Genomic DNA, 26,623 nt, shown 5'->3' on the forward strand with positions numbered 1-26,623 from the left:
TGTCGGAAAAACCCATCTGGTTCACCAAAGTCCTTTAGGGAAGGAAATCTGCTGTCCTTATCCCTTCTGGCCTACATGTGACCCCAGAGCCTTAGCAATGTGGTTGACTCTCAATTGCCCTGGGCAACTAGGGATGGGCAATACATGCTGGCCAGCCAGCGATGCTCATGTCCCACAAATGAATTTTAAAAATCCATGTATTTAGTACATATACAAGTCTGTATCTCTCCAATTTTCCTGTGAGCAAGCTACGCTCTTCCTGTGAAATTATGTGCTTTGTATTTTGCCAATATTAAATTGAGGACCTGGAGTGATGATTGCACTTTTCCCCACTGAAAGTAAGTAACCCATGTGTTCACTACACTACCTTACATCCATGGGGTGAGAACATCTTTGCATTTCAGCATTTCTCCTCTCCAGGGTTAGGTACTGTCGCTTGCCAGAGATTGGGAAAGCAAATTTCACTGGTGCTGTTGTAGACACGAGCCCTCACCATATGTGCGAGATAGAGCACATAGCATGTGCTATCTTCTGCCATCATATTCTGTGGCCTAGCGCTCTGCTCCTCCCTCTGTGACTGGATCCACAACCCACAGACTGCAATCAGTTACAGGTAGGTAACAGCACATTCACCATGCTTATCCTCAACACTGGTCCTCCCAGGCTATGTCCTCAGCCCCTTAGTATACTCCTTGTATACCTATGACTGTGTGGTCAAATTTTCCTCCAAATCCATTTTGAACTTTGCTGATGATACCTCTGTAGTGAGTCAGATCTCAAACAATGATGTGATAGCGTACAGGGAAAAGATAAGAGAACCTTGTGAAATGGTGCTAGATCACTCTCCTAGTGTCAGTAAAACAAGGGAGCTAATCAGCGACTTAGAATCATACAGTCCCCACAGTGCAGAAGGAGGCCATTGGGCCCATCAAGTCTGCTGTGATCATGATCCCATCCAGGCCCTTTTCCCGTAACCCCACACATTTACCCTGCTAATTCCCCCTGACACTGGGGTCAATTTAGCATGGCCAATCAACCTAACCCGCACATCTTTGGAGTGTGGGAGGAACCTGGAGCACCCAGGAGGAAACCCACACAGACACAGGGAGAACGTGCGGACTCCACACAGACAGTGACCAGAGGCTGGAATTGAATCCGGGTCCCCAGCATTGTGAGGCAGCAGTGCTAAACACTGTGCCACCGTGCTGACGTCAGGAAGCGTAGTAGAGGACATGCCCTTGTCTGCACCAATGGTGATGAAGTGGAGATGATCGAGAGCTTCTAGTTTCTAGGTATCTACATCACCAACAACCTGTTGTGGTCCCCCCCATGCTGACACTATAGTGAAGAAAGCCCACCAATGCCTTTACTTTCTCAGAAGACTAAGGAAATTCAGCATGTCCATTATGACTCTCACCAATTTTTACAGATGCACCATAGAAAGCATCCTTCCTGATTGTATCACAGCTTGGTATGGCTCCTGCTCTGACCAAGACCGCAAGAAACTACAAAGGGTTGTGAACGTAGCCCAGTCCATCACGCAAACCAGCCTCCCATCCATTGACTCCGTCTACATTTCCTGCTGCCTTGGGAAAAGCAGCCAGCATAAACAAAGACCCCACGCACCCCGAACATACTCTCTTCCACCTTCTTCCGCCAGGAAAAAGATATAAGAGTCTGAAGACCAAACGACTCAAGGACAGTTTCTTCCCTGCTGCCATCAGACTTTTAAATGGACCGACTTTGCAGTAAGTTGATCTTTCTCTTCATTTGTAACTGCAACATTATATTCTGCACCCTCTCCTTTCCTTCCCCCCCCACATACTCTATGAATGGTATGTTCTGACTGTACAGTTGAGAAACAATACGTTTCACTATATCCCAATACATGTGACAATGATAAATCATATTTGGGAGGGGTGAGGGGTTCCAGTTACAGAATGACGTCTGTGTCCCTGGGACCTGTTCACATCAACGCAACTCTATCCGGAAGGAAGGACAACATTGATCCCTTCAAACTGTTGGTTGTGATGATAGCTTCATATATCAGTGGAGACTTGAAACAGCAAGCAAAGAAGTCAAGACCTTTTACTTCAAGTGGATTCTAAATGTGGAATGTTACCAAGAGGGTCAAAGAAGCAGGCAGTATAGATTGAGTAACCAGACTATTGTATGTGCTTCTGAAGATAGGCCAGATAAGGATATGGGGAGGTGAAAGGATATCTGATAAGAAGGTGCGTAAATCTGTTAGACAGGCGAAGTGGGTAGATGAGTGATATGGTGGGAAGGTGGGATTGAGGGAAATGGAGAGAAGGTGAGTGGAATTGAGGGAAATGGGAGAAAATAGATAGGTGGGATTGAGGGAAATGGAGAGAAGGTGAGTGGGATTGAGGGATAAGGAGAGAATGTGAATGGGATTGAAGGATATGGAGAGAAGGTGAGTGGAATTGAGGGATATGGAGACAAGGTGAGTGGGATTGAGGGATACGGAGAGAAAATGAGTGGATTTTGATGTTGCATAAAATGAACTCAGGAGATTCCTTACTCTGACAATTTTGACGCATGCAAAAACATTTATTTGATTTGTGTTTGGATGAAAGACACTGGTCATACTCCACTGGCCATCTCCATCTGAATGGGGAAAGATGGTTGGGTTGGCCATGCAGATGTTTTCATCTGCATCCTTAAAACATTGCAGTCTCGAAACAAGCAATGGAAAGAAAATCTTTTATGCAAATAACAAATTTGTATTCAAGGGCTTTTTAGAAGTTAATGAAACCGATTAATAAAATGACGTCCCATCTTATAATAGTGATGAATTCAGCAGATTAAAGTGAGGAACACTCTGGAATATAACACAGCAGTGCAGGGTTATAGGAGCTGACAGCTGGAATTAGTTAGTGCAATTTTATCATCAATCGCTCACATTACCCGAACGTTAGAAGCTAGCTCACGGATTTAATTGCAACCACTTCATTATCAGACTCTTAACTCTTTGAAACCCTGCCCTGTGTTTGTGGGGAAGATGAAGTCCATTTCTCTATTTGAGCTGGTGACAGACCTATCCTGTAGCTGCAGACATCACCTAAAGCCAGACCACCATGTCACCTCAAGGTTCCTCTTTACTTCCCTCATTCCTCAACGTCAAGGTGGCTTTAAGTTTTTAGGTGTGCAGATCATCAACAACCTGCCCTGGTCCCTCCACGCCAACATGACAGTTAAGAAAGCCCACCAACTCAGAAGCCTAAGGAAATTTGACATGTCAGCTACAACTCTCACCAGCTTTTCCAGATGCACCATAGAAAGCATTCTTTCTGGTTGTATCACAGCTTGGGCTGGCTCCTACTCTGCCCAAGACAACAAGGAACTACAAAAGGTCATGAATGTCACCCAGTCCATCACACAACCAGCCTCCCATCCATTGACTCTGTCGACAACTTCCCGCTGCCTCGGCAAAGCAGCCAGCATAATCAAGGACCCCATGCACCCCGGACATTCTCTCTTCTACCTTCTTCCATGGAAAGAGGTACAAAAGTCTGAGGTCATGTACCAACCAACTCAAGAACAGTTTCTTCCCTGCTGCCGTCAGACTTTTGAATGAACCTACCTCACATTAAGCTGATCTTTCTCTCCACCCTAGCTATGACTGTAACACTACATTCTGCACTCTCTCCTTCTCCATCAACGGTATGCTTTGTCTGCACAGCACGCAAGAAACAATACTTTTCATTGTATACTAATAAATGTGACAATAATAAATCAAATCAAATCCTCCTTTCATCGCCATCTTCCTTCCCTCCCTCACTTCTTTCCTCGCTCATTTTAGAAACAGAAGCTTACTTAGTGAAAAAATTAGTGAGGCAACTGAAGATGCTGCAACTCTGATTAAAGAAGAGACTTGCTATCAAAGCTTATTGTCTCGTACTCATCAGGTCAGATTCCCAAGAATGTCAAATCTAATTGAAACAACCATTTATACTGCATGGGAAGCAGGTTAGTTGGCAAAAGGACTCTGATTGGTTTAAAGTTAAAAGTTTATTTTTTAGTGTCACAAGTAGGCTTACATTAACACCACAATGAAGTTCCAGTGAAAATCCCCGACTCCAACACTCCGGTGGCGGTTCGGGTACACTGAGGGAGAATTTAGCACGTCTTTCGGACAGTGGGAGGAAATCGGAGCACCTGGAGGAAACGCACGCAGATACGGGGGAGAACGTGCAGATTCGAACCCAGGTCCCTGGCACTATGAGGCTAACCACTGTGCTACTGTGCCACTAATTAGGGGCATTCCCATGGAGGATGCACTTGGAAATGATTAAATTCAACTAAACAGAAGGTTGGGGGATCAGCCATTCCCTGGTTCATTCCCCATGGCCTCTATCAATCAGGGTTCTCTTACCAACCAGTCAGCATCCTGTTCTCATGCAGTATAAATTGTCCCATTTAGATTTGGTATTCTTGTGAATCTTTCCTGATGAGTGCAAAATGAAAAACTTTGATGGCATTTCTCCTTTTTCAGCAAAGCTATTCCATCCAGTGTATCAGTCATGTAGCCAGTCCCCTCATAATGGGCAGAGCAACTGCAGAGTTCACATGAGGAAAGACTTGGTGCTTTTTACAACCACTGGATGTCTTAAAGCACTTTCCAGTCAATAAGGTGTAGACACTGTTGTAAAGTAGGAAATGTGACAGCCAAACTCCCAAATCAGCAACATGATAATGACCAGCTAATTTACTTTGTGAAATTCATTGAATCATAGAATCCCTACAGTGCAGAATGAGGTCAGTTGGCCCATTGAGTCTGCACCAACCACAATCCCACGCAGGCCCTATCCCCATAACCCCATGTGTTTACCCTAGCTAGTCTCCGACACTAAGGGGCAACTTAGCATGACCAATCCACCTAACCTATACATCTTTGGACACTAAGGGACAATTTAGCGTGGCCAATCCATCTAACTTATACATCTTTGGACACGAGGGACAATTTAGCATGGCCAATCAATTTAATCTACATACCTTTGGACATTAAGGGCAATTTAGTATGGCCAATCCATCTAACTCGCACGTCTTTGGACACTATAGGGCAATTTAGCATGGCCAATCCACCTAACCCACACATGTTTGGACACTAAGGGGCAATTTAACATGGCCAATCCATCTAACCTATACATCTTTGGACACTAAGGGACAATTTAGCATGGCCAATCCACCTAACCCACACATCTTTGCACTTGTGGAAGGAAACCAAATCGCCCAGAGGAAACCCACGCGGACATGGGGAAAACATGCAGACTCTGCACAGACAGTGACCCAAGCTGGGAATCGAACCCAGGTCCCTGCGCTGTGAGGCAGCAGGGTTAACCACTGTGGTGCCCAAAGGAGGATAGAATCTGGTCAGAGCACTGGGGATAACTCCCCTGCTATTCTTCAAAGCGGATCTTTTACATCCACCTGCGCATGCAGATGAGGGCTCAATTTAATGTTTCAGCCAAAAGCTGGCACCTTTGACAATGCAGCACCCCCTCACTATTGCAGTAGAACGTGAGCCTTGATTTTAGTGCTCAGGTCCTGGAGTGGGACTCAAAGCTGGAACCTTGCAATTTAGGTGAGGCAGAGACACACTCAAAGGCTCTTGCTGTGTTCACTTGATGTCCAAACTTGTCTGGAGGTGTCGCCAGGGTGCGATCAGGAGGAGGATCGATTTGACCCCAGCAATCTCAGGGTACTAATACCAAGTATCAGAAATATTGAAAAAAATCTATTTAAAAAAATTGAAAAAACCTTGGGGTCCGGGTCCATAGGACTCTTAAATTGGTCTCGCAAGTAGAGGATGTGGTTAAGAAGGTGTATGGTGTACTGGCCTTCATCAATCGAGGGATTGAGTTGAGGCGTCGGGAGATAATGTTGCAGCTTTATAAGACCCTAGTCAGACCTCTTTTGGAATACTGTGCTCAGTTCTGGTCGCCTCATTACAGGAAGGATGTGGAGGCTATTGAAAGGGTGCAGAGGAGATTTATAAGGATGTTGCCTGGAGTGGGTGGCATGCCTTATGAGGATAGGTTGAGGGAGCTCGGTCTTTTCTCCTTAGAGAGAGAGATACGAAGGATGAGAGGTGACCTGATAGAAGTGTTGAGAGGTATAGATAGGGTGGATTCTCAGAGGCTTTTTCCAAGGGCTGGAATGGTTGCTGCGAGAGAACACAGGTTTAAGGTGCTGGGGAGTAGGTACAGAGGAGATATCAGGGGTAAGTTTTTCACGCAGAGGGTGGTGAGTGAGTGGAATCGGCTGCCATTGGTGGCGGTGGAGGCAAATTCGATAGGGTCTTTCAAGAGACTTCTGGATGAGTACATGGGACTTAATAGAATTGAGGGTTATAGGTAGGCCTAGTAGGTATGGATATCATTGCGCAACTTGTGGGCCGAAGGGCCTGTTTGTGCTGTAGTTTTTCTATGTTCTATATTCTATTGAAAAAAATCAGCATATTGCACAATCCGGGGTCAAATCTGGGACTTTTCCGAGTCGCATGATTCAATATCCCACCAGGAATCGCCTAACCGCCTCTGGAGTTAAGGTTGTAAAAGGAATGACTTAATTATGCAATGAGTATTGTATGTGAGATTGATTTTAATATGTCAATGTGTATAGAAATCCCTGATTCATAAAGTCTCATCAGAAAAAAGGAGATAAAGAGAAACTATTTTTATGCAGTAAGTTGTTATGATCTGCCCGAAAAGGGGGGGAATAAAAGGTGGCACAGTGGTTAGCACTGCTGCCTCACAGCGCCAGGGACCCAGGTTCGATTCCCGGCCTTGAGTCTGCACATTCTCCCCATGTCTGCATGGGTTTCCTCCAGGTGCTCCTGTTTCCTCCCAAAATATGCACAAGTTAGGGGGATTGGCCATGCTAAATTGCCTCTTAGTGTCCAAAGATGTGTAGGTTAGGTGGATTGACCATGCTAAATTGACCGTTAGCGTCAGAGGGATTAGCAGGGTAAATAAGAAAGGTTACGGGAAGAGGACCTGGATGGGATTGTGGTTGGTGCAGGTTCGATGGGCTGAATGGCCTTTTTCTGCACTGTAGTGATTCTACAATTCTAAATAGAAGACGCGTGAATATTTGAAAAATGGAAAATAGAATGCTCACGACAGAAAGACAGCTCTTGTGCGAGACTAACTGAATAACTTTCACAGAGCTAGCATGGGCAAGATTGGCTGAAAGGCCTCCTGGTGCTGTGAGATCCCGTGATTCTGGTTTGAAATTCCAGCTTGCTTCTGTGTGTGAAACATCTCGGGTTGCAGCTGGCACCGTGGTGATGGCAAAGGGTGGGGAATCGAAGGTTGTGCAGAGCCACTTTCTGAATTCTTATCGATTTGTGGGACATGAGCATTGCTGGCTGGCCAGCATTTTTTGTCCAGCCCCTGAGCTTCCCTCAGACAGCAGACCTACAGAAAAGGCGACATGTTGGCCAGAGCTACAGGAAAGGCAATAGCCTAGTGGTATTTTCGCTAAACTATTAATCCAGAAACTCAGCTAACGTTCTGGGGACCCGGATTCGAGTCCTGCCACGGCAGATGGTGGAATTTGAATTCAATAAAAAATATCTGGAAATAAAAATCTACTGATGACCATGAAACCATTGTTGGAAAAACCCATCTGGTTCATTAATGTCCTTTAGGGAAGGAAATCTGTTGTTGTCACTCTGGTCTGGACTACCTGTGATTCCAGAGCCACAGCAATGTGGTTGACCCTCAACTGCCCTCTGAAATGGCCTAGCTAAGCCACTGCATTCAAGGGCAGCTAGGGATGGGCAATAAATACTGGCCCAGCCAGCGACACCCATGTCCCATGGATGAATAAAAAAGGACCGGGTAAGGACAGCAGATTTCCTTCCCTAAAGGACATTAGTGAACCAGATGGGGTTTTTCCGAAAATGGTTTCATGGTCACCAGTCGATTCTTAATTCCAGATTTTTTTTATTGAATTCAAATTCCATCATCTGCTGCGGCGGGATTCAAACCCGAGTCCTCAGAAGGAAACTGGGACACCCAGAGGAAACCCATGCAGACAGAGGAGAAAACATGCAGAATTCTCAAAGGCAGAGACTGGAATTGAACCCGGATCCCTGGTGCTGTGAGGCAGCAGTGCTAACCCCTGTGCCACCCAAACCTATCAAATCCTAAATCTTAAAAAACTGCTATGAGATTACCTCTTGGCCATCTCGTTTCCAGAGAATATACTCAAAAGCACTGATAGGCCTTTCTGGATGGATTAAGATGAGGCTGAATGGCTCTGCGTTCTATGTAAAATAGGACATTTCCTTTCCTCCATTCTTCTCCTTGTCTGCTCCCACTCTATTGTTGCTGTGGTTGATTGGATGCCTTAGAGCCCTGAGTTGATTTTGGCCTTTGAGGAGTAAAGAATTGGACCCCATTTGCCGCCGTCATGTGGCGCAGAGCTATGATGAGTCCTTCTTTTATGTCCTGGAGCTGCACCATTGCTGCCATTGTGCCTTGTTTGACATGAGCTGGTAGGCCGACACAGTGGTCCTGTTGTTATCAGGACTCATGCACTGAATTGTGAAGCAGAATGGAGGTGGGGAGGAGGGGTGGCGATTCTGCAGCCACAATCACCCCTCAGTGAGGGGGTTTTTCAATTGGAGGCTGTGTTAAGTTACTTCAGAGATCCAGTTTATTTGTTCATTTAGCATGTGCGCAGTCACAGAGTCAAGCAATAGTCTTGTCAGTGGCTGGCTGGAGTCCTGTAAAACCATTTATTTATCTACTTACTTAGCTATTCAGACAGAGTGGTAGGAAAGTTGAGAAAGCTGTTAAAAATAGGATCCTGGCTTTATTAAGCTTTCAGTGCACTGCTCCTTCCTCAGGTTAGTGGGTTCACAAACAGGGCATATATAGACACAGACTTAATTGCAAGATAATGGTTGGAATGCAAGTCTTTACAGAGTCTTTGTGAGATTACCTGTAAAATCACACATTCCAACCATTACCGAGCAATTGTGCCATTGTCTATATATGCCGTGTTTGTGAACCCAACTCTTCACTCATCTGAGGTAGGAGCAATGCTCCAAAAGCTCATGATTCCAAATAAACCTGTTGGACTTTAACCTGGTGTTGTGAGACTTCTTACTGTGCCCACCCCTGTCCAAATGCTGCACCAATCTTTACTAATTGAGGCAAAGAGGTACAAGAGGAAGGAAGTTATACTAAACCGTTACAAAACTCTGTGGAGGTCTCAGTTGGACTACTGGATTCAGTTCTGTGCACTACACTTCAGAAAGAATGTCAGGTCAGTGCAGAGAAGATTTACCAGTGATTAATGACTCCAGTTACATGGAGAGACTGCTGGGCTGTTCCCCTTAGAGCGGAGACAGTGATGGGGAGATTGTATGGTGTTACTAATTGTGAAGGGTTTTGATAGAGTAGATAGGGGGAAGTGTTTTTAGTGGCAAGAGATTCAGCAACCAGAGGAGACAGATTTAAGATAATTGGCAAAAACAACGCTCGGGACAACATTGTTTTATCCACCGGGTTACAATATGTGATATACAGTCTGAAAGGTTGGTGGGAGCAGACTCGACAGGAACTTTCCATTGGATATATACTTGAAGAGCAAAAAATTGCAGGGATATGGTGAAAGATAGGGGGAAAAAAATGAGATAATTGGATAACTCTTTCAAAAGGTAGAACAGGCACAATGGGCCAAATGACCTCATCTATGCTTTATGGCTTGGGGCAACACAGTGGCACAGTGGTTAGCACTGCTGCCTCTCAGTGCCAGGGAACCAGGTTCAATTCTCACCTCAGATCTGTGTGGAGTTTACACATTCTCCCTGTGTCTGCGTGGGTTTCCTCTGGGTGCTCCGGTTTCCTTCCACAGTCCAAAAGATGTGCTGGTTAGATGGATCGGCCATGCTAAATTGCCCCTCAGAGTCAGGGGGGACTAGCGAGGGTAAATGCATAGGGTTATGGGGATAGGCCCTGGGTGGGATTGTGATTGATGCAGACTCGATAGGCCAAATGGCCTCCTTCTGCACTGTTAGTTTCTATACTTGAGTGTCACTGTCCTCATTGGCTTGCCTAAAAATGCAGAGTTTGCTAGGATTGGTAAAAGAACAAAGAACAAAGAAAATTACAGCACAGGAACAGGCCCTTCAGCCTTCCAAGCCTGCAATGACCATGCTGCCTGACTGAACTAAAACTCCCTACCCGTCTGGGGACCGTATTCCTCTATTCCCGTCCTGATCAGAGGAAGCATGAGAAAGTAGAGGTCAAGTCGCCACAGTCTCAGATGCCCATCGGCTGATTTCCCCTTTGAGGGAGCGAGTGGTGATTTTACCCTGAGGATCACCACACTCGGGTCTTCATAAATAACCCCAGCTGGGACGGGAATTGAACCCGCGCTGTTTGCATCACTCCACATCACAAACTAGCCGTCCAGCCAACTGGGATCGGTAACCGTTCCAAGTGTTTCTCATCCCCAGTGAAACAGTGTTACGTGAAATTATACAGAACTGCTCAGCAGGAGTGCTTCTGTGTAGCTTTCATTCTTGCATTTCAGAATACAGGCTGCTGCCAGGAGATTAATGTGAAAGTTGAATATCCAGATTGAGAGAGCCAGATGGGCTTCCTTTGCAAACCAAGCAGTTTGCAGAAGAACAGAAGAGAAAGGCCCTTTCTCAATCCTCTTCCCTATAACTTTCTTCTTACTATATCTCTGAATTGGGACTCACTCACAGGACCTCTTGAGCACCTCTAGAATCCATGGATATCTTCCACCCTCCACATATTCATCAAAACTGCTGCTTATATTGTAATTCACAGCAAGACCCATTCACTCCCTTGCTCATTAACCTCCACTGGCTCTTGGTCTGGCAATGCCTCAATTTTAAAATTCTCACTCATTGTTTCAAATCTTTCCATGTCCCCACACTCTTCCTATCTCTTCCACCATTGATGACGACCTAGCAGGAATGCTACTGGGCCAGTAATCTGGACTCAATCATCAAAACCCTACAGTACAGAAAGAGGCCATTCAGCCCATCAAGTCTGCACCGACCACAATCCCACCCACGTCTTAATCCCATATCCCTCTGTATTTTACCCGCTAATCTACACATCTCAGGACACTAAGGGGCAATTTTAAGCATGGCCAATCAACCTAACCCACACATCTTTGGACTGTGGGAGGAAACCGGAACACCTGGAGAAAACCCACACAGACCCAAGGAGAATGCGCAAACTCCACACAGACAGTGACCCAAGCCAGGAATCAAACCCAGGTCCCGAGAGCTGCGAAGCAGCAGTGCTAACCACTGTGCTACTGTGCCGCCCTGGCGTTCCAGAAACACGGGAAAGCAGACAAGGAGAGCTGGGACTCTGGCAACTTGTATCTCTCGCAACTTGTAGCTGACAACTCGACCTGTGGACGAAGCTGGAGCCAGGTAGCACAGAACTGAGGTTTACCAGTTGCAATGAGGTTGTTTGCACAAACTCTTTGTTTGGCTGTGGACTTGCCAATATTGATCCCCAGATGCCATATCAAGCAACAGTTTTCTGCACAGCTTTGAGGGGATTCTATGGGATATAATCATTGGCCTGGGTCCAGTATTGGAAGGCAAACACTGCAAAGCAGCTTCACTCAGTTAAAGCTTTAATAGCTCCCCAGGAATGAAGAAACATGACGCAGGCAAAAAAAAACTAATCCTTTATTTTTGGAATTAGAGGCTTGATGTGAAGCAGCAAAGGGAATTCCCATTGTGTTAGGGAACATGTAGGTGGATAAGGCTTGTGGTTTGTAGGGAAGATGTTTACGTTGGTAGACGAGGGGTGGTGTTCACTGAGCAAGAAAATTGCTGAGTCTAAAAGCTCATGTAATAAGAGTGCCTGTTTGCATTGAAGTGAGGAACAATGAAATATTGTTATTTATGAAAGTGTAGAAAGAGTGCAGCAAAGGTTTTCCAGGCTGATTCCTGGGCTGGCAATCTGTCATATAAGGAAAGACTAAGTCAATTAGGATTATATTCACTGGAGTTTGGAAGAATGAGAAGGAATCTCAGAGAATCTTATAAAATTCTAACAGGGTTAGACAGGGTAGATTCAGAAAGAATGTTCCCGATGGTGGGGGGAGTCCAGAACTAGGGGTCATAGTTTGAGGATAAGGGGTAAACCTTTTAGGACTGAGGTGAGGAGAAATTTCTTCACCCAGAGGGTGTGAATGTGTGGAATTCATTACCACAGAATGTAATTGAGGCCAAAACATTGTGTGATTTCAAGAAGAAATTAGATATAACTCTTGGGGCAAAAGGGATATGGGTGGGGGGTGGCGGGATTAGGATATTGAATTTGATGATCAGCTGTGATCAAATTGAATGGTGGAGAGGCTCGAAGGGCCAAATGGCCTCATTCTGCTTCAATACTCTATGTTTCGATAAGGTATAGAGAGACAAAAATAAGGAAATTATGATGACACTGTATAAAACACTGGTTCAGCCTCAACTGGAATATTGTTTAAGGTTTATTATTAGTGACACAATTGGATTTACAATAATACTGCACTGATGTTACTATGAAAATCCCCTAGTCGCCTGTTTGGGTACACTGAGGGAGAATTTAGCACAGCCAGTACACCTAACCAGCACATGTTTTGGACTGGGGGAGGAAACTGGAGCACCCGGAGGAAACCCACACAGACACAGGGGCGAATGCACAGACACCTCACAGACAGTGACCCAAGCCGGGAATCGAATCCTGCCTCTGTGAGGTAGCAGTGCTTCCCACTGTGCCACCAATGCGTGGAAGGCTGTGAAATCTTTAGGGAGAGTGCAGAAGAGATTTGTGAGGATGGTTCCAGGGGAGGGAGACTTGAGCAAAAGCTGGGGCTCTTCTCTCCCGAGCAGAAAAAGGGGAAGAGGAGATTTGATGGAGGCAGTCAAAATCGTGAGGGGTCCTGGACTGCCCCGGCTCAGGGCGAGAGTTAGCTATCTGAAGCTGGGCCTTCAAGAACCAAAGATGGTAAAGATGATTAGTTTATTTATTAGTTTCACAAGTAGGCTTACATTACATGCTCCTGTTTACATCAATGAGGATGAAGTGGAAAGGGTCAAGAGCTTCAGGTTTTTAGGTGTCCACATCACCAACAACCTTCTGTTGATCTGCTCCCTTCATGTTGCATTATAGTTAAGAAAGCCCATGAACACCTCTACTTTCTCAGGGGGCTGAGGAAATTTGGCATGTCTGCTACAATGCTCACTAACTTTTACAGATGCACCATCGGAAGCATCCTTTCCATTTGTATCACAGCTTGGTATGGCTTCTGCTCTGCCCAAGACTGTAAGAAACTCCATGAATGTAGCCCAATCCACCACGCAAACCAGCCTCCCATCCATTGACTCTGTCTACATTCCCCACTGCCTCGGGAAAGCAGCCAACATAATCAAAGACCCCATGCACCCCAGACATTCACTCGTCCACCATCTTCCATCGGGAAAAATAAATAAAAGTCTAAGGTCATGTACCAAGAGACTCAAGAACAGCTTCTTCCCTGCTGCCGTCAGACTTTTGAATGGACTTACCTTGCACTAAGTTGATCTTTCTCGACACCCTAGCTATGACTGTGACACTACATTCTGCACTCTTTCCTTTCCTTCTCTATGAATGGTATGCTTTGTCTGCACAGCACGCAAGAAACAAGACTTTTCACTGTGTGATAATAATGTGGCAATAAATCAAATAAATTCAACATTAACACTGCAGTGAAATTACTGTGAAAATCCCCCAGTTGCCACACTCCAGCACCTGTCTACAGCAGTACAGGCTGCAGGTAGTGGGGAAACATTGCGAGATTCATGAAGATAAGGAAACAAGCACACTCTATCAAAGAAATGGCTTGCCAGGATGAGCTGGGTTGCCTCCTTCTATTCCATATTATTTAAGATTCTACAGCCAATAACATCTCGCACAAGGACGGATCGATGAATCACAATTATTTGTTCAGACACAGACAAATTGAGATTTAAAACCTCTGCAGTCAGAAAGCTGTCCTCCACAGGTTAACCTCAGACACGCACCCGTCCTGTTCAGAGAACCCTGTGATACGAGAATACTGCAGCGCCGAGGATCCCAACAGCAGCCTTTGGCATGGACACTCGTTGGCAGCAACATCCTGCTGCCCAGTGGACAAGCTGGCAACTTACCCCAGAGAACCGCAGGAGACTGGTGTGGGAAATGGAACAACGGCATAAACCAAGCTCATTTTCCAGGCAAAGCTATTAGAACTAACAAAGCTATCAGCGGAAGGCTTATTTACAAGAAGCCATTGAAACCCAGTCAATCAAAGCAGTTAAAGGGAAGATTTCAAGAGGGAAATGATTAAAAGCTGCAAGGAAAGTGAGAGGCGAAGTGCATATCACTAATGTGTGACTCTCATAACCAGGAGAAAATGTCTCTGCTCCCTGATTCCAATCAGTTCCTGATATAGCAGGGATTGAGTCACATTGTTCAGATAGAGTGGAGTGTGCTTTACTCTGTGCTGTTCCTGCCCTGTCTAATAGGACAGCGTAGAGGGAGTTTACTCTGTATCTAACCCCATGCTGTACCTGTCCTGGGAGTGTTTGATGGGGACAGTGTAGAGTGAGCTTTACTCTGTATCTAACCCCGTGCCGTGCCTGCCCTGGGAATGCTTGATGGGGACAGTGTAGAGGGAACTTTACTCAGTATCTAACCCTGTGTTGTACCCATCGTGGGTGTGTTTGATGGGGACAGTGTAGAGGGAGCTTTACTTTGCATCTAACCCAATGTTGAACCTATCCTGGGATTGTTTAATGGGGTCAGTGTAGAGGGAGCTTTACTGTGTATCTAACCATGTGCTTTACCTATTCTGCAAGTGTTGCCCATTTTTGGAACAAGGCTATAATGAGGTCTGTTAACCTGGTAAAATCCAAAAATCCAGTAACTTAGGTCATTTGTTGACATTGAATTGACAGAAGGTTGACAATCCTGATGATGGGAATCTCTCAGAAGGGGACTGGGATGGATCATCCACTTCAGACTGAGAGGATTGCAAGCGCTGCAGCCTTTGTCGTTCGTATGCTGGGCTGTGCTGTCATTGAGGTCGGGGATATTTGTGGAGCTTCTCCACCAGTTAGCTGTTTAATTATCCACCATCATTTCTAACTGCAGGGATGTGATAGGACTGCAGATCTTGGGGCTAATTGATGTTTCCGAGATCGCTCAGTGTGAAACTTCCCAGGGAGTGTTTGATCTAACCCATGTATCAAATCCGCACTGTACGTGTCCTGACATTACACAGATATGTGTGGGGAAATAGTGGCTTAGTGGTAATGTCACTGGACTAATAATCCCGAGATCCTGGTTAATGATCTGTGGACACAGGTTCAAATCCCACCAGAGCAGCAATTTAAATTTGATTAATTCATACAAAATTCAACTAATTAATAAATCTAAAATTGAATTGAAAGCTCATCCCAGTAATGGTGACCGTGATTGTCATTAAAAACCCATTTACTTCAGGGAAAGAAACCTTCTGTCCTTGCCTGGTCTGGCCGATATGTGACTCCAGACCCCACAGCAATGTGGTTGACTCCTAAGTGCTCCTCTGAAATGGCAGAGCGAGACGCTCAGTTATACCCAACAGCAAGGTCAAGGCAAGTGGAACACAAGAAGGCAGCTCACGACCACAGTTAGGGGTGGGCACCAAATGCTGGCCTTGTCTGCAATGCCACCAGCATCCCATGAAGAAAATTACTGAGGTAATGGCCTTAATGTTTAAAATGGAGGGGTCTCGATCCGTCCCCACTGACTCCGACAGATCCACTGCCATTTTACGCTTAATTGAGTGTTGATTGACAGTAGGCGGGGGTTGGGGGGGACTTCCATCCCCACTTGGAAGGAAACCCTCGTCTTGGAGAGCTGCCAGGACAAAGCAGCCCACTTCATTGGCACCACATTCACTCCCTCCATCAGTCGCAGCAGTGTGTACCATCTACAAGATGCACTGCAGCAACTCACCAAAGATCCTTCGACAGCATCTTCCCCAAACCAAGGACCACTTCCATCCAGAAGGACAAGGGCAGCAGACACATGGGGAACACCACCACCTGCAAGTTCCCCTCTGAGCCACTCACCATCCTGACTTGGAAATATATTGACTGTTCCTTCACTGTCGTTGGGTAAAAATCCTGGAACTCCCTCCCTGACGGCATTGTGGGTCAACCCACAGCACGCAGACTGCAGCAACTCAAGAAGGCAGCTCACTACCACCTTCTCAAGGGGCAACTAGGGATGGGCAATAAATGCTGGCCAGCCAGCGATGCCCATCTCCCATGAATGAAGAAGAAAAAGCTAATCAGTTTGCCCAACTCTGACTTATCCAGGTACAGCGCTGCAGTGGACGGAAAGAGCACTGCAGTGACATGCCAGGGACCAAGTTTCGGGACACGGAAGCCAGATATGGGATCCTGGGGAAGGGAGGGTAAGGGGATTCCTGGTGGAGCCGTGAGGGGGGTAAGTAAGGTATAAGTGGATATAAGGTGGGGGGGGGGGTGGAAGGAGGGAACCCTCAATCAGATGGGAGCTTCTGATGGAGGTGCCCTCCTCCTCACCCCTTCCCTTCAAGAGCTAGGACTTCAATAAATTCTATTTCCTACTCTGATCTTTCTGCCACCCGCCAGCCAAAGAATTGAGGCTGGGAGGGAAAGGGCCCTTAAGTGGATGCTAAATGACCACTCAAAACCCGCTGGGGGGAAGCGTAAATTTCAAGCCAACGCCATTTTAGACATTCACACGCATTTACGAGATGCCAATCACTCTCCATTCTACTCATTAAGTCCAGAACAGCCACCCCCACATGACTCATGGCTGTGAGTTCTTTTTTACGAAAAGTATAATTCATCCAGGCTAACAGCAAAATCAGCCCGAGTTAACCACCGCAATAAGATGACCATTTATTTATTAGTGACAAGTAAGGCTTACGTTAACACTGCAATAAAGTTACTGTGAAATTCCCCCAGTTGCCACACTCCGGCACCTGTTAGGGTCGATGCACCTAACCAGCACGTCTTTCAGAATGTAGGAGGAAACCAGAGCACCCGGAGGAAACCAACGCAGACACGAGGAGAATATGCACGTCCCACACAGACAGTGACCCAAGACAGGAAGCGAATCCAGGTCCCTGGTGCTGCTCCCACAGTCCAAAGGTGTGCGGGTTAGTTGGGTTGGCCATGCTAAATTGCCTCTTTGTGTTCAAAGATGTGCAGGTTGGGTGGATTGGCCATGCAAAATTGCCCCTTAGTGTCCAGGCATGTGCAGGTTAGGGGGATTGGCCATGCTAAATTGTCCCTTAGTGTCCAAAGATGTGTGGGGTGGATGGATTGGCCACGCTAAATTGCCCCTTAGTATCCAAAGATGTGCAGGTTAGGGTGATTGGCCATGCGAAATTGCCCCTTAGTGTCCAAAGATGTGCAGGTTGGGTGGATTGGCTGGGCTAGATCGCCCATTAGTGTCAGGAGAACTAGCTTAGGTAAATGCATGAGGTTATGTGGATATGGCCTGGACGGGATTGTGTTCGGTGCAGACTCAAAGGGCCAAATGTCCTCCTTCTGCACTGTATGATTCTATGATTTCTGTAATCTCCTCCAGCCCTACAACCCCCTGAGATCTCCGTGCTTTTCCAATTGTTATCACTTGCACATCTCTAATTTTCTTTGCTCCACCCTTGGCAGCTGTGCCTTCAGCAGCCTGAGCTCTCAAATTCCCTCTCTAAACCTCTCTTCCTTCCTCTCCCCCTTGAAGACACTTCTTGAAACCTACCTCTTTCATCACGCTTTTGGTAACCTTCTCTGATGTAGCTTAGCATCACGTTCCTGGCTGATTGCATAAGAAATCAGAGCAGGAAAAGGCCATTCAGCCCCTTGAGCCTGCACTGCTACCCTATAATTCATGACTGAACTCAAAATAAATTCCAGCCCTCTCCCCCTCCAGCCCAAAAATTCATTAAATTTGAATATTCTCATCAACCAAGCACAGAAATGTTACGGCACAGGCACAGGCCATTCAGCCAGAATACTATAGGCTTTATTAACTGCTCTGTCCACCTGTCCTGCCACCCTTAGTGATCTATGCGCATGTGGGCCAGAATTTTACCATCCCGCCTGTCACAGGAATCGAAGCGAGTGAATGATGAACCATGGAAAGGTCAGGCAGGATTTTATGGTTCTTAGAATCCCTACTGTACAGAAGGAGGCCATTCTGCCCATCGAGTCTGCACCGACTGCAATCCCACCCAGGCCCTATCCCCATAACCGCATGTATTTACCCTAGCTAGTCCCTCTAACACTAAGGGGCAATTTAGCACGGCCAATCAACCTAACCTGCACATGTTTGGACTGTGGGAGGAAACCGGAGCACCTGGAGGAAACCCACACAGACATGGGGAGAACGTGCAAACTCCACACTAAGAAGTCTCTCAACACCAGATTAAAAGTCCAACAGGTTTATCTGGAATCACAAACTTTTGGAGCGCTGCTCCTTCTTCAGGTGACTTTAAACTGGTGTTGTGAGACTTCTTACTGTGCCCACCCAGTCCAATGCCAGCATCTCCACATTAAACTCCGCACGGACAGTGACCCAAGCCAGGAATCAATCCCATGTCCCTGGCGCTGTGAGGAAGCAGCGCTAACCACTGTGCCATCGTACCATGCCACACTGAGCATCTATGTACATGTGGGCCGGAATTTTACCGTCCACGGGAATTGGAGCAGGCGAAGGGCAGACCATGAAAAGGTTTGTTGGCTTTGGGGGGCGATTTTACAGTTTTGAGCTTGTAAAAACCCGCCTGTGGTACAGAATTCCAAAGATTTATAATGTCCTGCATGAAGAAACTTCTCCTTATCTCAGCCTTGAATGGCCAAACCACTCAGGTCCTATACCCTCCTCTGAAGCCAGTTTAGTGTTAACGGTTGCCATTGGAAGTGCATGTTGTTAAAGAAAGCCTACTGTATAAAGTCTGTGCTATCGTGGGCGGCACGGTGGCACAGTGGTTAGCAGTGCTGCCTCACAGCACCAGGGACCCAAGTTCGAATTCCTGGCTTGAGCCATTGCCTGTGTCCAGACTCTGCACCCTCTCCCCATGTCTGCATGGGTTTCCTACAGGTGCTCCCATCTCCTCCCACAGTCCAAAGATGTGCAGGTTAGGTGAATTGGCCATGCTTAAGTTGCCCGTTAATGTTCAGAGCTGTGCTGGTTAGGTGGATTGGCCATGCTAAATTGCCCCTTAGTGTTAGGGACACTGGCTAGGGTAAATGCATGTGGTTATGGGAACAGGTGGGATTGTGGGAACAGGTGGGATTGCAGTCGATGCAGACTCGATGGGCTGAATGGCCTCCTTCTGCACTGTCGGATAGACACACTCAAACCCTTTGCTCGCCTTATAAATCACATCAGCAATTTGTATAGTTTAGCAAATAAATTCTCTAACCTGTAGAGCTGGATAGCAGCCTCTCTCTTCCTGCAGGGCGTGGGGAGTAGAATGATGTTGCTGCGTTCTGGCGTGTATTAGCTCCTCTGTTGCCCACAGCAAAGAGAGAGAGATAGAGAGCAGATTGTTCAATAATCCGGTCAAGTACAAATCTGTACAAATCCAGCACTATCAGGCATGCTGGGCTCCGAGTGCAGCTGTACTCATGGGTTCTGACTCACCAGTGATCCTGCCAGTGCCTGGCAAAGCAACAGCTGAGTGCACAGTCGCGAGGTTTCCCCATGAGCCTGAACACAGACCAGCATCCGCCCCCCCACCCCTCCCCCCCCAGCCTCCACCCCCGTGAGAAGCTTGCTATTGAGTCAGCAGAGAGCTTTCCAGCGTCAATCCACAGAAAAGGCACTGCAGCTGTGACAGCAACAGACAGCAAAAGCAGACCATTTGGCCCATTGCACCTCTCCCAGCCCATTGCAGGAGCGATCCAATGAACAACACTCCCCCCCACCCTGCCCCCCTTTTTACCCGTAAGGCCTGCAATGGTATGTCTTTTATCAAATTAGATGCCCTCTGGGAACACACGGAAACATTGTAGGTCTCCCATAGACCTGCTGCGCAGTTCAAAAGTTCTTTTTGCCATATAGAATCGTAGAATCCCCACAGGGCAGAAGGAAGCCCTTCAGCCCATCAGGTCTGCACCAACAACAATCCCACCCGGGCCCAGTCCCCAAAATCCCACATATTTACCCCGCAAATCTCTCTAACCTACTCATCCTGGGACACTAAGGTGCAATTTAGCGTGGTCAATCCACCTAACACGCACCTAAAACGTGCAGGTTAGGTGCTAAATTCTCCCTCAGTGTAACTCGAACAGGTGCCAGAGTGCGGCGACTAGGAGATTTTCACAGTAACTTCATTGCAGTGTTCATGTAAGCCAACTTGTGACACCAGTAAATGAACTTTAAACTGATTGATCTCCCTGTAGGTCGCTAGTAAATTATAACTATTAATTCAATATAAACAGACTGATAGGAGAAATTAAAGTGTAATTTTTAAGGTACATTTGTTCCCCCCAGTTTGATCACATTTTGAGATCAGAGCACACAGTTCTGGTCTCCAGATTATAAAATGGATGCAGATGTACTGGGGACGATGCAGAAAAGCTGGTGCCAGAACAGAGAGGTTTTTCCCTATCACAGGAGACTGAATAGACTGGGGTTCTTGGCCGGAATTCTCCCATTCCCGCCCGCCACTGGAACTTTAACAGGCGGGTTGTGGACAATGTGAAACCCCCATAGACAGTCAGGTGGCAATTTCTGGCTTTTCAACCAGCGCAGCCGGAGAATTCTGCCCCTTTTCTCTGAAGAAGAATTCAGGGAGAACCTCTTCACCCGCAGAGTGATTATGAGTGTGGAACTCCACACCACAGGGAGTGTTGGAAGCAAAGAGCATTGATGCATTTAAGAGAAGAAAGATAACAACATTGAGGGAGATGGGAATGGGGAGTTATGCTAATAGAGGAGTGAACATGGTGGGAGGGGACTCATGTGGATTGTAACTGCTGGCATGCACTAGTTGGGCTGAATGGTCTACTTCTGTGGTTTAAATGACTTCTTTTGTAACACAACAAAGGGTGATATAGAATCGCAGTGCCTTTACAGAGCAGAAGGTACTGCCCATCGAGTCCAAACTGTCTGTCTGAAAGAGCATCTACCTAGTCCCACTCCCCTGCCTTATCTGTCATAGAATCTCAGAATCTACAGTGCAGAAGGAGGCCATTTGGCCCATCAAGCCTGATCAACCACAATCCCATCCAGATCCTCATCCTGTAACCCTACATATTTACCCTTCTAGGACCCCTGACACTAAGGGGCAACTTAGGATGGCCAATCCACCTAATTTGCACATCTTTGGACAGTAAGGACAATTTAGCATGGCCAATCCACTTAACCTGCACATCTTTGGATACTAAAGGGCAATTTAGCATGGCCAATCCACTTAACCTGCACATCTTTGGATACTAAAGGGCAATTTAGCATGGCCAATCCACCTAACCTGCACATCTTTGGACACTAAAGGGCAATTTAGCATGGCCATTCCACCTAACCTACACACCTTTGGACACTAAGACAATTTAACGTGGCCATTCCACCTAACTGGCACATCTTTGGAGTGTGGGAGGAAACCCACACAGACACAGAGAGAATGTGCAGACTCCACACAGACAGTGACCTGAGGCCAGGAATTGAACCTGGGTCCCTGGCGCTGTGAGGCAGCAGTGATAACCACTGTGCTGCCCATCGCCATAGTTGTTTATCTCTGTAGAATGCAGTTGCTATCACTGTAAGAATGGAAATGCCACTCCTGGAATGTTCTCTGGTGCGCTGGTCAGAAGATTGTCTCTCGGTCACCATCACAAAGAAACAGATTACCTGGCCATTATCACATTGCTGTTTGTGGGAGCTAGCCACGCACAAATTGACTGCAGTGTTTGCTGTATCACAACAGGGACCACTTTAAAACATCACTTTAAAAAGTACCTAGTTGGCTGTTAAAGTGCTGTGGGATGCAGAAATGGTGAAACGGTGCACTCTATAAATGCAAATTTTCTTTCTCTCACCCCTGCCTGACAGTCACATTAACAATGGTACTCTCAGCCAGTCCATCTCTCATTCAGGTGTAACCAGGAACCATCCATCATCATTCTCCACCCCAGAGACCAGCGCACGATCAGATCGATGTCTTTAAACGACAGCTACATCATTCACCCACACTGCTCTGGCATTGTCAATTCCCAGATAAGGCGTGGACAGTGCTGATGCTTCCATTAATGTCATGTGCCAATATTAACCCAGTTCTTGATGTATACTTCCAAATCACTGCTTCCCTTTCTATTTCAGCTTCCCCTGAGCGCCACGCAGCCAACTGGCTTGCTGCCAGAGTGTCATAGTGCTGCTCCATTGTTGGCACAGAAGCACAGAGGTTAGCACTGCTGCCTCAGAGCTCCAGTGACCTGGGTTCGATTCCTGGCTTGGGTCACCATCTGTGTCAAGTCAGCACGTTCTCGTCGTGTCTGTGTGGGTTTCCTCCAGGTGCTCTGGTTTCCTCCCACAGCCCAAAGATGTGCAGGTTAAGTGGATTGACCATGCCGAATTGCTTAGTGTCCAAAGATGTGCAGGTTAGGTGGATTGGCCATGCTAAATTGCTCCTTCCTTTCAGGGGGACGAGCTAGGGTAAATGCATGGGTTAATGGGAATGGGGCCTAGTGGAATTATGCTTGATGCAGACACGATGGGCCGAATGGCCTCCTTCTGCACTGTAGGATTCTATGATTCTGTGACCAGCTATTGGGAATGCTGTTTGGGTGAGCCCCTCTGATCCTCCATTTATTTTTTGAGCAAACATCTGCTGTCAACAGGCGGCACGGCGGCACAGTGGGTCAGCACTGCTGCCTCACAGTGCCAGGGACCCAGGTTCAATTCTGGCCTCGGTGCTCCGGTTTCCTCCTGCAATCCGAAAGATGTGCTGGCTAGCTAAATACTCCCCGAACAGGTGCCAGAGTGTGGCAACAAGGGGATTTTTACAGCAACTTCATTGCAGTGTGAATGTAAGCCTACTTGTGACACAAATAAAATAAACTTAAAAACTTGGATATAATGGACAGATTTAGGGGAGTCAGGAGGTGAGTTACTCTCTGTAGGATTCCCAGCCTCTGACCTGCGTTTGTGACAACAGTATGTATCTGTCTTCATAGAATGTAGACAGGCCTTTCGGCCCAAATTGGTCCATGCCGGCCAAGAAGCCTAACTAAGCTAAGCCCATTTGCCTGCATTTGGCCCATGTTCCTCTAAATCTTTCCTATCCATGTATCTGTCCAAATGGCTTTGTCCAGTTTTGTTACTGGTCTGTGGTATCCCCCTCAGGATCTTGTTGATAGTGGGGGGTGGTCCAGTGATGGTAACGCCATTGAATGATCAGGGGCGATGGTTGGATTCTCTCTTGTTAGAGATGGTCTTTGCCTGACACTTATGTGGCTCGAATGTTATTTGCCACTTGTCAGCCCAGGACTGGATCATGTCATGGCTGCGCAACCCATTATATTCAGGTCTTATGAAAGGTCACAGACCTGAAACCTGAATTCTGTTTCTCTTTCCTCAGAACCAGTTTCCCTTCCTGTGGTTTTGCATACTCTCACACAAAGTAATTACACGCCTTTTCTCTCTGACGGATTTGTGCTGTCTTGCTGTGTGCTTCCAGTGTTCCTGCTTTTGTTTCAGGTTCTCTACCTTTTCAATTTCTCAAGACGCGGGCTGGGATGATAACTAAATTTTTGAACACTCAAGGAATTAAGGGTTATGATGAACACGGGGGAGTAAGTGGAGTTGAGTCCATGAAAAGATCAATCATGATCTTATTGAATGGCGGAGCAGGCTCGAGGGGCCAGATGGCCTACTCCTGCTCCTAGTTCTTATGTTCTTATGGGTCTCCAGCGAGTTACCTACATACAGAGATCCTCATCTTCTGTCTTCCCTTGAATCTGAGGATTCTCAGCCCTTTCTCCTTACCCCAGCTCCCCTCCCTCAAAATAACACCCAACAAAGATGCTTTGTAGGTTTCAGGTCTGTAAATTTTCATCAGAACTGGGAAAAGTTCAAAATGTTTTTGCAGCAAGATCTGGATAATATTCAGGTTTGGGTTGACAAATGGCAAGTAACATTTGCACCACACAGTTGGCAGGCAATGACCATCACCATCAAGAGAGAATCCAACCATCACCCCTTGACATTCAATGGCATTACCATCGCCAAATCCCCCAGTACCAACATTTTGGGGATTGCCATTGACCAGAAACTAATCTGGACTCAACAATATAAACACAGTGGCTACCAGAGCAGGTCAGAGGCTGGGAATCTGCGGAGAGTAATTCACCTCCTGACTCCCCCAAAGCCTGTCCACCATCGACAAGGCACAAGTCAGGAGTGTGATGGAATACTCCCCACATGCCTGGATGGGTGCGGCTCCAACAACACTCAAGGAGCTCGACACCATCCAGGACAAAGCAGCCCACACCCCATCCACAAACATTCACTCCCTTCACCACCGATGCTCAGGAGCAACAGTGTGTACCATCTACAAAATGCACTGCAGCAATTCACCAAAGATCTTTATGTAGCACCTTCCAAACCCACAACCATTCCCATCTAGAAGGACAGGGACGAAGTGGAAAGTGTTGAGAGCTTCAGGTTTTTAGATGTCCAGATCACCACAACCTGTCCTGGTCCCTCCATGCAGATGCTATAGTTAAGGAAGTCCACCAACTCCTCGACTTTCTCAGAAGTTGTAGAAATTGCAGCGGACATGCCAAATTTCCTCAATCTCCTAAGAAAGTAGAGGCATAGCATCTGCATGGAGGGACCAGGACAGGTTGTTAGTGATCTGGACACAAAAATTTTACAACCCCTGGGGGTTATCAGAATCTACTGAGCGCTGCCTGAGCATGTGGTGGAAGCATATTAAATGACATATTCAAAAAGGAATTTGATAACTATCTGAAGAGGGAAAATTTCCAGACAACAGGGGAGTGGGACTAGGTAAGTTGCTGTGGCAGTGAGCTAGCACTGACATGATGGGTGAAATGGCCCCCTGTAACCCTTCCGAACATTAAAAGGCATTGTACCATTATACATGTCTCTGGTGTCAGAGTTTGCAGGGGATCCTTAGCCTCTAGCTAAATGGAAACCACCCGTCAGAGTTTTCTCAACGCCTTCTGAAAACGTTGGAGTAGGTTTGGAGCTTTAATCATTCCCAGGGCTCGGCTGGCTTGCTTCCTACCTCCCTACGCCAGGAAGTAAACCCATCTGGTGGAACACATAATGCTGGTTTTCTCAACAATTTTTGGATACAGCAAATGAATAATTTGAAATGTGTTGATGTAGCTTATTTGGGAAGAACAGGTGACTTTGGGTCATTTGGGTTTGGGAGGTGCTGCTGAAGAAGCCTTGGGGAGTTGCTGCAGTGCATCTTGTAGTTGGGGTGCCAAACAAGCAGGACTGTTTTGTTAAGTTCCTTGAGTGTTGTTGGAGCCACACTCATCCAGGCAAGTGGAGAATATTCCATCACACTCGTAAATTTTTAAAATTTATTCGTGGGACATGGGCATCGTTGGATGGCCAACATTTATTGCCCATCCCTTGTTGCCCCTTGAGAAGGTGGTGGTGAGCTGCCATCTTGAATCACTGCAGTCCACGTGCTGTTGGTTGTCCCACAATGCCATTAGGGATGGAATTCTAGGATTTTGACCCAGCGACAGTGAAGGAACGGCCGATATATTTCCAAGTCAGGATTGTGAGTGGTTTGGAGGGGAACTTGCAGGTGGTGGTGTTCCCCATGTGTCTGCTGCCTATGTCCTTCTAGATGGAAGTGGTTGTGGAGTTGGAAGGTGCTATCTAAGAATTTCTGGTGAATTGCTGCAGTGCATCTTATAGATGGTATTCACTTGTGTCTTGTAGATGGTGGACAGGTTTGGGAAATCAGGAGGTGAGTTACAGAATTCCCAGCCTCTGACCTGCTCTGGTAGTCACTGTGTTTGTTTGGCTGCTTCAGTTCCCTTTCTGGGCAATGGTGACCCCTAGATGGTGGGAGATTCAGCAATGGTGATACCACTGAATGTCAAGGGAAGGAGTTTAGATACTCTCTTTGAGATTATCTTGCCTGGCAAATGTGTGGCGTGAATGTCACTTGCCACTTATCAGCCCAAGCCTGTAAGTTGTCTTGCTGCACACGGACATGGATCACTTTAGTGTCTGAGGAGCTATAGAGTCATAGCATCCCTGTGATGCAGAAGAATTCGGCCCATTAAGCCTCACCCACCACAATCCCACCCAGGCCCTTTCCCCATAACCCAATGGATTATGAGGAAAGGGCCTGGGGAAAGGGGCATTTACCCTAGGTAGTTCCCTGAATACTAAGGGCCAGTTTAGCATGGCCAATCAACCTAACCCGCATAGCTTTGGACACTCAGGGGCAATTTAGCATGGCCAATCCACCTACCTGCATATCTTTGGACACTAAGGGGCAATTTAGCATGGCCAATCCACCTGCCTGCACATCTTTG

General features: G+C 46.7%; 1 protein-coding gene across 3 annotated transcripts in view; it reads right to left on the minus strand.

Annotated features, from left to right (window-relative positions):
* The window catches only part of LOC145361307 (phytanoyl-CoA hydroxylase-interacting protein-like), a 73,243-nt gene that overhangs the window by 28,273 nt on the left and 18,347 nt on the right, over nucleotides 1-26,623 (minus strand). For 2 of the 3 annotated variants that reach the window (XM_080216958.1, XM_080216959.1), the window contains exon 2: nucleotides 19,513-19,598. The exons of the other annotated variant lie outside the window; for it this stretch is intronic. The gene's annotated coding sequence lies outside the window, so the exon portion shown is untranslated. The remainder of the gene's footprint in view (nucleotides 1-19,512; nucleotides 19,599-26,623) is intronic. 3 annotated transcript variants of the gene reach the window in all.

Source organism: Carcharhinus amblyrhynchos, chromosome 34 (assembly GCF_965287045.1).
Source record: "Carcharhinus amblyrhynchos chromosome 34, sCarAmb.v2.hapA, whole genome shotgun sequence".
In the NCBI taxonomy this organism is placed as follows: domain Eukaryota; kingdom Metazoa; phylum Chordata; class Chondrichthyes; order Carcharhiniformes; family Carcharhinidae; genus Carcharhinus; species Carcharhinus amblyrhynchos.